At 42.6% G+C, this 14,294-nt stretch overlaps 1 protein-coding gene across 1 annotated transcript in view; it reads right to left on the reverse strand.

Annotated features, from left to right (window-relative positions):
* The window catches only part of bmpr1aa (bone morphogenetic protein receptor type 1Aa), a 214,965-nt gene that overhangs the window by 98,935 nt on the left and 101,736 nt on the right, over positions 1-14,294 (reverse strand). The gene's annotated exons all lie outside the window — the stretch shown is intronic.

The following is a 14,294-nucleotide window of genomic DNA, read 5'->3' on the forward strand; positions in this document are numbered from 1 at the left end:
GTTGAAAAGAGTCCATATTACAGAAGAGGAGGTGCTGGATGTCTTAAAATACATTAAGGTGGATAAACCCCCTGGACTTGATCAGGTGTATCCCAGAACTTTGTGGGAGGCTACAGGAGAGATATTGGTATAATCGATAGCCACAGGTGAGGTGGTGGAAGCCTGGAGGTTGGCTAATTTAGATTAGATTAGATTACCTATAGGCATTTTGGCACAACAAGTCCACATCGACCCTCTGAAGAGCAGTCCATCCAGACCCATTCCCCTAAATTCACTCCTGACTAATGCACCTAACGCTACGGGCAATTTAGCATGGCCAATTCACCTAACCTGCACATCTTTGGACTGTGGGAGGAAAACGGAACACCCGGAGAAAACCCACGCAGACACGGGGACAATGTGTAAACTCTACACAGGCAGTTGCTCCAGGAGGGAATTGAACCTGGGTCCCTGGTGCTGTGAGGCAGCAGTGCTAACCGCCGAGGCAATGTGGTGTCATTATTTAAGAAAGATGGTAAGGAAAAGTCAGGGAACTATAAACCAGTGAGCCTAATGTCAGTGGTGGGCAAGTTATTGAAGGGGATTCTAAGGGCCAGAATTTGCATGCATTTGGAAAGGTAAGGTCTGATTAGGGAGAGTCAATTTGGCTTTGTGCATGGAAAATCACGTATCACTAATTTGAGTTTTTGAAGAAGTGACAAAGACGACTGATGAAGGCAGAGCAACAGACATTGTCTACATGGACTTCAGCAAGGTGTTTGACAAGGATCCATATGGTAACAAGGTTGGATCACATGGAATCCAGGGGGAACTAGCCAACTGAATACAGATTTGGCTCAAAGATAAGAGACAGAGGTCAGTGGTGAAGGGTTGTTTGGTTGGACTGGAGGCCTGTGCCCATAAGGATTGGTGGTAAGTCAACTGCTTTTTGTCATTTATACAAATGATTTGGATGTGAATATAGGAGGAATGGTTAGTAAACACCAAAACTGGTGGTGCAGTGGACAGAAAAAAAGAGTTACTTTAGAGTACAACAGGCCCTTGATCAGATGGGCCAATGGGCCAACAAGTGACAGATGGAGTTTAATGTAAATGGGAGGTGTTGCATTTTGGTAAGGCAAATCAAGGCAGGACTTATACAATTTATAGTAGTGCCTTGGTGAGCATTGCCGAACAAACGGACCGAGGGATACAGTTTACAGTTCCTTGAAAGTGGTATCACAGGTAGACAGCAGGGTGAAGATGATGTTTGGCACACTTGCCTTCATTGGTCAGTACAATGAGTATAGGAGTTGGGATGTCATGTTGTGGCTGTAGAGGACATTGGTTACTGCACTTTTAGAATACTGTGTTCAGTTCTGGGCCTCCTGCTATAGGAAAGTTGTTCTTAAACTTGAAAGGATTCAAAAAAGACTTTGAAACATGTTGCTGGGATTGGAAGGTGAGAGTGAAAAGGAGAGGCGGTATCGGCTGGGGCTATTTTCCTTGGAGTGTCAAAGGCTGAGAGGTGACCTTATAGATGTTTATAAAATCATGAGGAGCACAGATAGGGTGAATAGCCAAGGTCTTTTGCCCAGGATAGGGGAGTCCAAAACCAGAGGGCATAGGTTTAGGATGAGAGAGGAAAGATTTAAAAAGGGACCATAGGGGCAACATTTTGATGCAGAGAGTGGTGTTTGTATGGAATGAATTGCCAGAGGAAGTGGTATAGATGGGTACAATTACAGCATTTAGATAGGACATAAATAGGAAGGGTTTAAGAGGGCTATGGACCAAATACTGGTAAATGGGACTAGATCAGTTTAGGATACCCAGTCAGCATGGATGAGTTGGACTGTATAACTCTATGACCTCCTCTTTTTATCCTATCCAATTTCTCAACTACCACTTCCTTACTTATATCGGAATCACACCCTCTCCTGCTATTTTGATTTAGAATTCTTTAAACTAGGATTTGTCACTATTTATATGTATTACTATTTATGTACTTACAAAAGGCTTTTCAGTTCTTAATTATGTTACTCATTAATCTCTCCTTAAACACTGTCTTTGCTTCTTATTTCCTTTCTCCATTTTGCTGGGTAGTTTGCATTCATTTTGAATACTGAATGACGAACCCAATATTCATCATTAGCTTCCTTTCTCTGTTTCAATGTCTATACCTTTAGTCATCCACAATGTTAGAACTTTGGATCCCCTTTTCACACAGTGTTGTTTATATCTAAACCAGCTATTCTTCGAAAACCTTCTATAGTTCATTCATGGATTATCAGGAAATCTTTGATCCCAATCCACATAGGCCAGGTTTCCACACAATTTATCACAACTGAATATTTTCTCATTTTATTCTACTTGCACTTTTCCATAACTTCTTAAACCAAATAACATCATAGTCACTATTTCTCAAACAGAAACATGTCCACTTAATTTCCTAAAACTTGACCTACCAACGCTTCTTTCCTCATTGCTCTAGAAATACACTGAACGATATAATACGCTTCACTATTTGCAAGGAATTTCGGCCTCTTGAAACTACCTCCACATTTATTTTTCAGTCCATAGTAGGATACTTGAAGTCCCTCACTGTCAGTCTTGTCAAGTTCATATATCTTTACACAATTTACTTGCAAATATCTTTGCTATGCCCTTCTCACTATTTGGTGGTCTGCCGTGTACATCTAAATGAAACAGTTCCCTTATGTCTTAACTCTAACCACAGGGATTCAACTGTGAACCCTCAAGTACATCATCTCTTTTACTGCTGTAACAATACATTTGATCAATACTGCTGCTCAATCCTTTTCCCCCCACTTCTGACCTTTTCTGCATCTATTATTGCCATAATTAGTAAGAGTCAGTTTCTCCCCTTATTTAAGTCATGATGCCAGTGTTGCTCTTATAATTTCATGTGGCTACTTGAACCTGCAGTTCACCAACCTTATATACCATTTTCTGGGCACTTACACTCCAGCATTATGAGCCATCTTAGCTTGCCTCTCCTTTCCCTCCCAACTGATCCCTGCTTTTTAAATTAGTCTATTGTAATGTCGCTAGTTTCTCTCTTCCTCCGTGCAACACATATCTTGTCTGAGGCTGCATGATGATGATCCTGGAGTTTTATTAGAATGCACTCATATTTTGTATGCTTCTCCCACTCATTACTTTGTGCAGATCCTCTGGGATAAATATAAACAAGTATGATGTTATCCTAATTTTCAAAATTACATTTACTTTGTCTTCATGCACGATTCAGCCTGCCTCCTTGCAATGAAAATCTCTTAGCGGACTAGCACAATAATTATGACTTTACCAGAATTCCACTGTATTTTCAGCAAGCTAGTGGTTAAACTCCTATTTCTTGCAAATTTTATTTTAATTTTTAAAATTAGATTGCCATTTTTCAATATTTTCTCAAACCCTGCCTGAGGTAGGCTATCAAACAGAAAATTGCAAATCAGTGGCGTTTGATGTTAATTGTGGTTCACTGAGGAAACAGATTTTGGCAAAATTAGCTCTGATGATTTGCATGAGGAACGCAAATAATCCTATCTTCCTATGGAAATCCAAGTTGATGATCCCCAGTGATTCATTTTGATTTTTAATATTTATAAAAAAGTATGGTTTAAATGCCTCAAATGAATCAATTTCAGTGGGTTATTATGAAAATGGATAAATATTCTGAAAAGCCAAACTGATATCAGTCCAATTAAAATCTATTTGTAAAATTGTTAAACTAGTTCATTCACTTTGTCCATTTAATTTCGCAGTTGACTTCAATTCCTATGAGAAACTAACAGCAAAAAGTCGAGCATTAAGGCATGGTAGGGACTGACTTTCAAAATATCACTTTTTTGGTTAAGTAAAAAGCACATACCAATAAGGATGTTTGGCAGTCAAACCAATGTTTTTAAAGCTGTAATCGGAGACTTTTTAAACAAATGGTCTTCTAATGAAAGCATGCCTAAACTTCGTCTCTACCCCCCTTTCATCGTGTGCAGCAAGCATTTCAAACTCTTGGCCCTTTGCCACCTTCCATTACACTGAAGGCTGAAGGAGTAGAGACCAAGTTCTCCCTTTCCGCAGGCCCCTCCTCTTAAGCAGCCCTAGGCGCCCAGGCTGACATGCCTTTTAAGCACTGCTAGACTGCAGCACAGACTTTCTGGCTCCAGCGCTATTGTTTGCTCGGCTGCTCTGCCACACATTCAGCTCTTGATTAGCATAAGAATATTGCCATCTCCCAGCAAGCAATCTTTGCTGAGATCTTCACTACTTAAATACCTCCATTCCTTTACCGTTGTTCTGTGCATTGAAAGCTGCATGTGGCCAATGCTATACTGTGCTCATTTTATGGTTAAAATACAATCTCACAACAGACTAGATTTTGTTGACTTCAGTTTCCCGTCAACAGATTTTTACACAAGCAATGATGCAGAACACAGACTAGCTCTGAAGTTTTGAATACTTAACTAGCTGAAGTTCAGTATACGGCGAAAAGAACAGTATATGGTCTGTTTGTTGTTTTGCTATAATAAATTTCCATAAAGTATTTTGAACTAATTAGATGCCCTTTCTCAAAAAAATCTACTTGGAAGTGTTTCACAGTCTCGTCCAGCATTCACACCAAAGATCCTGCCAAACAGCAGGTTTCTAACCTCAACCTTACCAGTAACAACAGCACAACGTGAGTCAGCAGAGGAAAGGTCCCTACCTAACCATGAAATCGGTAGTGGCACTGAGATGAATGATCGGTCACACTTCTCTCATAGATTGAGGTGCTCAAGAACTAGAGTTTTACGTTTTATTTTTAGGAGGGGGTGCAAAGAGAGGAGAAATCAGACAGAACTACTTGAAATTTTTTTTCTAAATTAAAAGTTTCAGTATAATGTCAGTTGTTAATACAAAATTTACCTGGAAACAATGGCTCTGGAGACCCCAGCACAAATGTTGCTACTGCCAGCCACTGAACAGGACTATTCCCATTGAACTAGGACCCTCTTCAAAAGCAACAGCAAACTTATACACTGCCTTTAATATAGCAAAGCAGCTCCAAAGCAGAAACGTAAAGTTGCCATAATCTTACTAGATCATAGGCTGGTCTCACTACAGAGTCGACTGGTTTTATCAAACAGAATTTGGCTGGTATAAGGAGATATTAGGGCAGTTAACATAAAGCTCGGTTAAAGGGTTTAAGATGTAATGCAAACCATGTACTTGTTTGTAGTGAACAATAGATCAAGAACATGGGCCTTTTAAATTTTGTTACGCAACTACATATGCTTTGTACTTTAAATGTGGGTTATTCATGAGCAACCTGGACAGAGGGGATACTAGTCATAAAGAAGAGAGGTAGAAAGAATTAGGGAAGAAATTGCAGAGCTCAAGGTTTTGGCAGCTGAAGGGATTGTTGCTAATGGGGAAACTAATAAAACAGGGGTGTTCAAGAGACCATAACTGGAACAGCATATATGTCTTTAGGTTATAGAACTGCAGGTGTGTCTAGTGATAAGAGGCCATGGAGAAATTTGAAACATGGATGACAATCTACAATTTTAAAATTGAACTGAGAGTCTTCTTTTAAAAAAAAGATTTTGTGGGATTTGGGCTTTGCTTTTGTTGTCCATCTCTACTGCCTTGAATCAAGTGGCTTGCCATATCAGAGGGGAGCTAACAGTCAGCCACATTGCTGTCGGTTTGGTGTTACATTTAGGTAAACCAAACCAACTAAGGTTGACAGATTTCCTTCTCTTCAGGACATTAATGGACCAGATAGGTTTTTACTATGATCTATAATAATTTCATGGTCCCCATTACTTGGACTAACTTTATATTCCACATTAATTAATTAAATTAAATCCTACTAGCTGTCCTGGTGGGCTATGGACCCATTTTCTTCCGAGTATTATCTCGGGCCTCTGGATGACTAGCCCATATATACTTAACAACTGGGCTTTACAGCTTCTGCTGCCAAGAATTCAACAGATTCTGTACCTTCTGAGAAGAAATTCCTCCTCACCTCTGTCTTAACTGGATGACCCCTTTTATGCCCTCTGATCCTAGATTCCGCCATAAGGGGAAACAGCCTCTCAATACTGACTTTGTCAAGCCCCTTACGAATTTTCTATCTTTCATGAGATCACCTCTCATTCCAAACTCCGAATACAGGCCAAACCTCTCCTTATAACAAAATCTCTCCATATCTGGGATCAACCTTGTGGCCTGAGGAAGCCCAGTGCAGACTCCCAGCCTTGAGGAAGCCCAGTGCGGACACCTGACCTCCTCAAGGAATCTCAGCATGGACTCCTGGTCTCGAGGAAGCCTGGTGCAGACTCCAGGCCTCAGGGTGAAGCCCAGTATGGACTGTCTGCTTTAGAACTTTAGGACTGTAATGCTGAGCTCTTCCCTTTATTTCTTTATTTTTCTAATTCATATCGAAGATTTTGTACCTAAGATAGTGCCAGAAATGGCAACTTTGTTCACATTTTACTGTACTCATGTATCCCTGTACTTGGCATACATGACAATAAACCTAATTCTAATTCACTTTCCTCATTTGCGTTATTAATACATATTGCAAATAATAGTGGCCCCAGCAATGATCCCTGTGGTACTCAGTGGATGACTAGTTACAGATTGTGATCCAGAAAAATAACCTCCTTATCCCAATTCTCTGTCTATCCATGCCACATGCTCTTATCTTAAGGAGCATTATGTATGGCACTTTATTTAATGCCTATTAAAAATCCAAATATATTATGCCTACTGGTTCTCCTTTATCTATCTTGCTTGTTACCTCCTCAATGAACTATTATAAATTTGTTAAACATGATTTTCCCTAAAAAATACTAAGTTGTTTAAGATATGTTGTGTCATATTCTGACCAAACACCTGATCTGCAATTCAGCTTTGTGTAGTCATATGCATTTTTCTTAAGTTTTGATGTTTTCTATAACGACCACAGTTAACTATGGATTGTGATCCTCCCTTCAGAATTTTTCTCTGTGATATCCAATTAAATATGTGCCATTGTGGCCCTATAGATTTATCCCCTAGCGCAGCATGCGAGTTCACCAACTAGGGTGGCACGGTGGCACAGTGGTTAGCACTGCTGACTCACAGCGCCAGAGACCCGGGTTCAATTCCCGCCTCAGGCAACGGTTTGTGTGGAGTTTGCACATTCTCCCAGTGTCTGCGTGGGTTTCCTCTGGGTGCTCCAGTTTCCTCCCACAGTCCAAAAATGTGTAGGTTAGGTGAACTGGCCATGCTAAATTGCCCCCAGTGTTAGGTGAAGGGGTAAATGTCGGGGAATGTGTCTGAGTGGGTTGATCTTTGGAGGGTCGGTGTGGACTTGTTGGGCCGAAGGGCCAGTTTCCACACTGTAAGCAATCCAATCTAAGCTCAGTTCTCATACCAACATAGTTATCTTTACAAAAAACAAATTGCTAGAAAAGCTCAGCAGGTCTGGCAGCATCTGGTTAAGAATAGTTAAGCTTACTTAGGTTTCACATGTAATTTTAGACTGGATCTTCTCCCCATCAAAATGGATATAATATTCAACTTTCTTGCAGTCACTGGTGGCTATGGGTGTCTTAATTCTTGAGTTCATTCATTAATTTTGTCACATTATGCAATACCAAGTCTTATATTACTTGCTCTCTTGTCTGTTCCAAAACCTGCCGCTCCAAGAATACTTTTGAGTGAGTATCTATGAACTTCTCAGAGGGTACTGTTGCTAATCTGATTTTTGAAGTTTATATATAAATTAAAGTTACCCATGTTTCTTTCACAAACATTCAATATTACAGCTTATATTCTGTTTCCCTGTTATGGTTACTGTTAGGATGCTTAAAGACAAGGCTCACTAGTGACTGCTTTCCCCTATAATTCCTCATCTCCACCCAAAACAGTTTAAGAGATCAGGATGTAGAATTAAGGTCAGCTCTAATTATTGCATATATGCCACCCCTGATTAATAGTGTTGCTACTCTTCCTTATCCCTCAATATTAGATTAGATTCCCTTCAGTGTGGAAACAGGTCCTTCGGCCCAACAAGTCCACACCGACCCTCCCAAGAGCAACCCACCCAGGCCCACCTCCCCCTAACTAATGCACCTAACACTATGGGCAATTTAACGTGGCCAATTCACCTAGCCTGCACATCTTTGAGACTGTGGGAGGAAACCGGAGCACTGGAGGAAACCCATGTAGACACGGGGAGAATGTGCAAACTCCACACAGACAGTCGCCAGAGGCTGGAATTGAACCTGAGATCTTGGTGCTGGTGAGGCAGCAGTGCTAACCACTGAGCGATCCAATCTTTGTCATCATGTAGCCAGGTCTCTGTAAAGCAATCAGATTGTATTTATATATTTCAATGTGTGCAATCAATTCATTTACTTTATGAATGCTATGCACACTCAAAGAGCCTTTTAGTTTTGTCTTTTTGTTATTTTTATAAACATCTGGTCTTGATGGTGTATTCCCATGATTTCTCACTCTTCTTGTCATCTTCTGCTCTCATTTCCCACTCTTATCTTGTTTCTACACTTTGATATATCCACATCTTTTCATGTTGATCCCTTAACCTCAACGTTTACTTTAAAATCCTCTCCAGTTCCCGGTTTGCAAGAACAAAGTTTGTGAGAAGATTTGTAGCTCGGGTGCTCGTTGTTGTGGTTCTGCTCGCCGAGCTGGCAATTTGTGTTGCAGACGTTTCGTCCCTGTCTAGGTGACATCCTCAGTGCTTGGGAGCCTCCTGTGAAGCGCTTCTGTGATGTGTCCGCTGGCATTTATAGTGGTTTGTCTTTGCCGCTTCCGGTTGTAAGTTCCAGCTGTCCGTTGCAGTGGTCGGTATATTGGGTCCAGGTCGATGTGCTTATTGATTGAATCTGTGGATGAGTGCCATGCTTCTAGGAATTCCCTGGCTGTTCTGTTTGGCTTGTCCTATAATAGTAGCGTTGTCCCACTCGAACTCATGTTGCTTGTCATCTGCGTATGTGGCTACTAAGGATAGCTGGTCGTGTCGTTTCGTGGCTAGTTGGTGTTTCATCCCCATGCAGATCGTTAGCTGTCTTCCTGTTTGTCCTATGTAGTGTTTTGTGCAGTCCTTGATTGGGATTTTGTACACTACATTGGTTTTGCTCATGCTGGGTATCGGGTCCTTCGTTCTGGTGAGTTGTTGTCTGAGAGTGGCTGTTGATTTGTGTGCTGTTATGAATCCTAGTGGTCGCAGCAGTCTGACTGTCAGTTCGGAAATGCTCTTGATGTATGGTAGTGTGGCTAGTTCTTTGGGTTGCGGCATGTCCTCGTTCCGTTGTCTTTCCCTTAGGCGTCTGTTGATGAAATTGCGCGGGTATCCATTTTTGGCGAATACATTGTATAGGTGTTCTTCTTCCTATAGCAACCGAAAGCAACCACCCCAACACACACAAAAGGTGTATCAAGACACTGTTCAAAAGGGCCACAACACACTACAGTACACCAGAACTGCAAAAAGAGGAAGAACAACACCTGTAATCTAACCTAATCATATATTGGCTGCAAAACCAATCAATCATTGTCTTTAGCAATAACTGAGCCACATCTACCAATCTGGAAACCACAGGTTAATTTAAGTGATGAGCGACTGATGAAATGCCTTCTTAAACCACTGCAGTCCATGTGCAAGAAGTAGACTCACACTACCCTAGGAGAGAGAATTCCAGGATTCTGATCCAGCGACATTGAAAGAAGGCGATATATTACCATGTCAGGATGGTGAGCGATTTGGAGGAAGCTTGCAGGTGGTGGTGTTTCCATGTATCTTCTGCCCTTGCCCTTCGAGACAAAGTGGTCGTTGGTTTGGCTAAGGATCTTTGGTGAAATTCTATATTGCATTTGTAGGCAGTACATACTGCTGCTAATGAGCTTCGGTGGTATAGGGTGTGGAAGCCTTTAGATGTGGTGTCTAACAAGTAGACTGCTTTGTCCTGGCTGGTGTTAAGCTTGTTGAGTGTTGTTGGATTGCATCTATTCAGGCAAATGGGGAGTGTTCCCTCACTCTTCTGACTTGTGCCTTGTAAGTTGATGATAGACAAGCTTTGGGGGGGGGGGTGGGGGGGGGGGGGGGAATCAGGAGATGAGCTACTTGCTGCAATTTTCCTTGCCTCGCTACATGGCCATAAGTAGGTCACAGTTGTCAAAGTATACAATAAATGAATTAAGTTATCATGGACTGACAGTGCCATTAACAAATGGGAAAAGTACCTCAGAATCCAAACTCAGTACTTAATTGAATATAATGGTACAGCAAGCATGAAATTGGTTAAGTGAGTTAAGTTTTTTAAAAAAAAATTCTGCTAAAAAATCTCATTCCTTTCTTTTTAACTGAGATCATCCAGATAAATGGGATATTAGATTTCATTTCTGGTCACGAGAAAGATTGCTAATTATAGTGATAATGGATGGAGTTACATTCTATTGGAAAATTTTAAGTACATTTCTACTAAAGGTCAAACACATCCCTTGAAAAAGCCACATGCATCAGAGTAGCTGTGTATCATTTTATTGAACTGGTCTCATGTGAAGCACCTTTTCGAAGATGAATACAAACATCAAATGGTTTCATTTGCAGAGTAGTGAGTGCAGATTAGATCCCGCTTAGAATACTGGGAAGAGATTTTGGCACGACATCTTGGGAAGAATGTTTTTGCCCTGGAGGGAGTTCGACACAGGTTTACAAGGTTGATATCTGGATTTCAGGAGTTGTTATGTGGAGAGATTTTAAAAATTAGGCCTTTATTCTCTAGATTTTAGAAAGTTAAGGGATGATCTAATTTGAGGTTTCAGGGAAAGACTGAAATAAACTTCAGAGAGGCTAGTATCCTGTCGCCAAGCCACCCTTTATTTATATGTGGAAAGTCCTTGACAGTGATCCAGCTTCCGTAGAGTCAGCTGTCAAGAGTAAACAGAACCTCTGACACTCCTGTTTATAGCTGTCAATCAGGGCTCCCAGATTAACAGCCCCATTCAGGGAACTCATATTCTATGATGTCCACCTGGCTGACCTTGTTACAAACACTACGAGATAAACTATCTCCATTGGTTGAAGATTCTTGAACCAGGGGGCATAGTCATACAATTAAGACCAGGCTATGCAGGACAGATGTTAGAAAGCGTGAAAAGAACAGTGAAGGTTTAGAACTTTCTTCCTCAAATGGCAGTCAATGTTAATTCATTTGTTAAACTTAAATCTGAGATAAACAAATTTTTATTAATCAAGGGTATCAAGAATTTGGGCATATGGAGTTAGGCCAGATCAGCCATGAACTTATTGAATGGCCTGCTCCTGCTTCTAAGTGCCTATATTTGATTCAATGTATGCATACACATCTATCATTGTAGACACATTATTGAGATGGAATTTACAGTAGTGAGAAATTTAATTGCAAGGCCAAAAATAATGTTAACTTCACACTTCATCTATATTTCAAGCTTTCTTGTTAATTACAAACATTTGAGAATGTTGTTCAGGAAAAGCAAGTTTCCCCAAGTCCATCTGAAATTGACCCATAGTCTGTATATCATATACCTGTTATTGACATTGACTCTGCACCCCACGCAAAGCATGGGCAAGGAACTCTCGTACTGGTTACCACGTACCATCCTCCTACAGCTGATGACTCAGTACTCCATGTTGAACAACTTGGAGGAAGCACTGAGGGTGGCAAGGGCACGAAATGTACTCTGGATGTAGGATTTCAATGTCCACCACCAACAGTAGCTCAGTGGCAGCATTACTGATCGAGCTGCGGGGTCCTAAAGGATATAACTGCAAGACTGGGTCTGCGGCAGCTGGTGAAGGAACCTACAAGAGGAAAAAAACAAACTGACTTCATCCTTACTAATCTGCCGGCTGCAGAAGCATCTGTCCATGACAGTATCGGTAAAAGTGACCACCACACTGTTGTTGTGGAGACAAAGTCCCGCCTTCACATTGCGAATAACCTCTATTGTGTTGTGTGACACTATCACCATGCTAAATGGGACAGACTTCGAATCGATCTCGCAGCTCAAAACTGGGCATCCATGAGGTGCAATGGGCCATCAAAAGCAGCAGAACTGTACTCCAGCATAATCTGTAACCTCATGGCCTGGCATATCCCCCACTCAACCATTACACCAGGGGATCGACCCTAGCTCAATAGAGAGCGCAGGCGGGCATGCCAAGAGCAGCATCAGGCATACCTAAAAATGAGGAGTCAACTTGGTGAAGCGACTAAACAGGACTACTTGTGTCAAACAGCAAGTGATAGACAGAGCTAAGCGATCCCACAACCAGTGGATCAGATCTAAGCTCTGCAGTCCTTCCACATCAAGTCGTAACTTACTGGAAAACAACTCACTGGAAAAGGAGGCTCCATAAATATTCCCATCCTCAATGATGGAGGAGCCCAGCACAACAGTGCAAAAGATAAGGCTGATGCATTCGCAACAATCTTCAGTCAGAAGTGCCGAGTGAATGATCCATCTTGGGCTCCTCCAGTGGTCCCCAGCATCACAGATACTAGTCTCCAGCCAATTCGATTCACTCCATGTGATATCAAGAAACGGCTGGAGGCACTGCATACTACAAAGGTAATGGGCCCTGATAACACTCTGGCAATAATACTGAAGATGTGTGCTCCAGAACTTGCAATGCCCCTAGCCAATCTCTTCCAATACAGTTCCAACACTGGCATCTACACAACAATGTTGAAAATTGCCCAGGTACTTAAAAATGTGTTGCTGGAAAAGTGCAGCAGGTCAGGCAGCATCAAAGGATAAGGAGAATCGACATTTCGGGCGGAGACAGGCCGCCTACTTGCAGAACGTTTCAGAGAACCCCTCTGGGACACCCACACCAACCAACCCTACCGCCCCGTGGCTGAACACTTTAATTCCCCCTCCCACTCTGCCAAGGACATGCAGGTCCTTGGCCTCCTCCATCGCCAGACCATGGCAACACGACGCCTGGAGGAAGAGCGACTCATCTTCCGCCTAGGAACCCTCCAACCACAAGGGATGAATACAGATTTCTCCAGCTTCATTTCCCCTCCTCCCACCTTTTCTCAGTCCCAACCCTCAAACTCAACACCGCCCTCTTGACCTGCAATCTTCTTCCCGACCTCTCCGTCCCCACCCCCTCTCCGGCCTATCACCCTCACCTTAACCTCCTTGCACCTATCACATTCCCAATGCTCCTCCCCCAAGTCCCTCCTCCCTCCTCCCAGTGGGCGGCACGGTGGCACAGTGATTAGCACTGCTGCCTCGCAGCGCCAGAGACCCGGGTTCAATTCCCTCCTCAGGCGACTGACTGTGTGGAGTTTGCACGTTCTCCCCGTGTCTGCGTGGGTTTCCTCCGGGTGCTCCGGTTTCCTCCCACAGTCCAAAGATGTGCAGGTCAGGTGAATTGGCCATGCTAAATTGCCCGTAGTGTTAGGTAAGGGGTAAATGTAGGGGTATGGGTGGGTTATGCTTCGGCGGGTCGGTGTGGACTTGTTGGGCCGAAGGGCCTGTTTCCACACTGTAAAGTAATCTAAAGTAATCTAATCTAATCTAATCTACCTTTATTTTAGCCTGCTTGGCACACCCTCCTCATTCCTGAAGAAGGGCTTATGCCCGAAACGTTGATTCTCCTTCTCCTCTGATGCTGCCTGACCTGCTGCGCTTTTCCAGCAACACGTTTTTAAGCTCTGATCCCCAGCATCTGCAGTCCTCACTTTCTCCTAATTGCCCAGGTACGTCCTGTACACAAAAAGCGGGACTAATTCAACCCAGCCAATTACCGCCCAGTCTACTCTTCATCATCAGTAAAGTGATAAAAGGGGTCACCAATAGTGCTATCAAGCAGCACCTGCTCAGCAACACCCAGTTTGGGTTTTGCCAGGGTCACTCAGCTCCTGATCTCATTACAGCCTTGGTTCAAACATGGACAAAAGAGCTGAATTCCAGAGGTGAGGTGAGAGTGACAGCCCTTGACATCAAGGCCACATTTCACTGAGTATGGCATCAAGAAGCCCTGGCAAAACTGGAATCAAAGGCTATCAGGGGGCAGACACTCTCCCAGGATTTCCTCTGCGTGTTCCCACAATCCGAAGATGTGCAGGTTAGGTGAATCGGCCATGTTAAATTGCCCATGGTGTTCAGGAATGTGCAAGTTATGTGCATTAGTCAGGGGTATATGTAGAGTAATAGGATGGGGGAATGGGTCTGGGAGGGTTACTATTCAGAGGGTCAGTGCGCATTTGTTGGGCCAAATGGCCTGTCTCCACACTGTA

The sequence above is a fragment of the Chiloscyllium plagiosum genome, unplaced genomic scaffold, assembly GCF_037043375.1.
Source record: "Chiloscyllium plagiosum isolate Xiang-an unplaced genomic scaffold, Cpla_swu_hap1 HiC_scaffold_43, whole genome shotgun sequence".
Classification (NCBI taxonomy): domain Eukaryota; kingdom Metazoa; phylum Chordata; class Chondrichthyes; order Orectolobiformes; family Hemiscylliidae; genus Chiloscyllium; species Chiloscyllium plagiosum.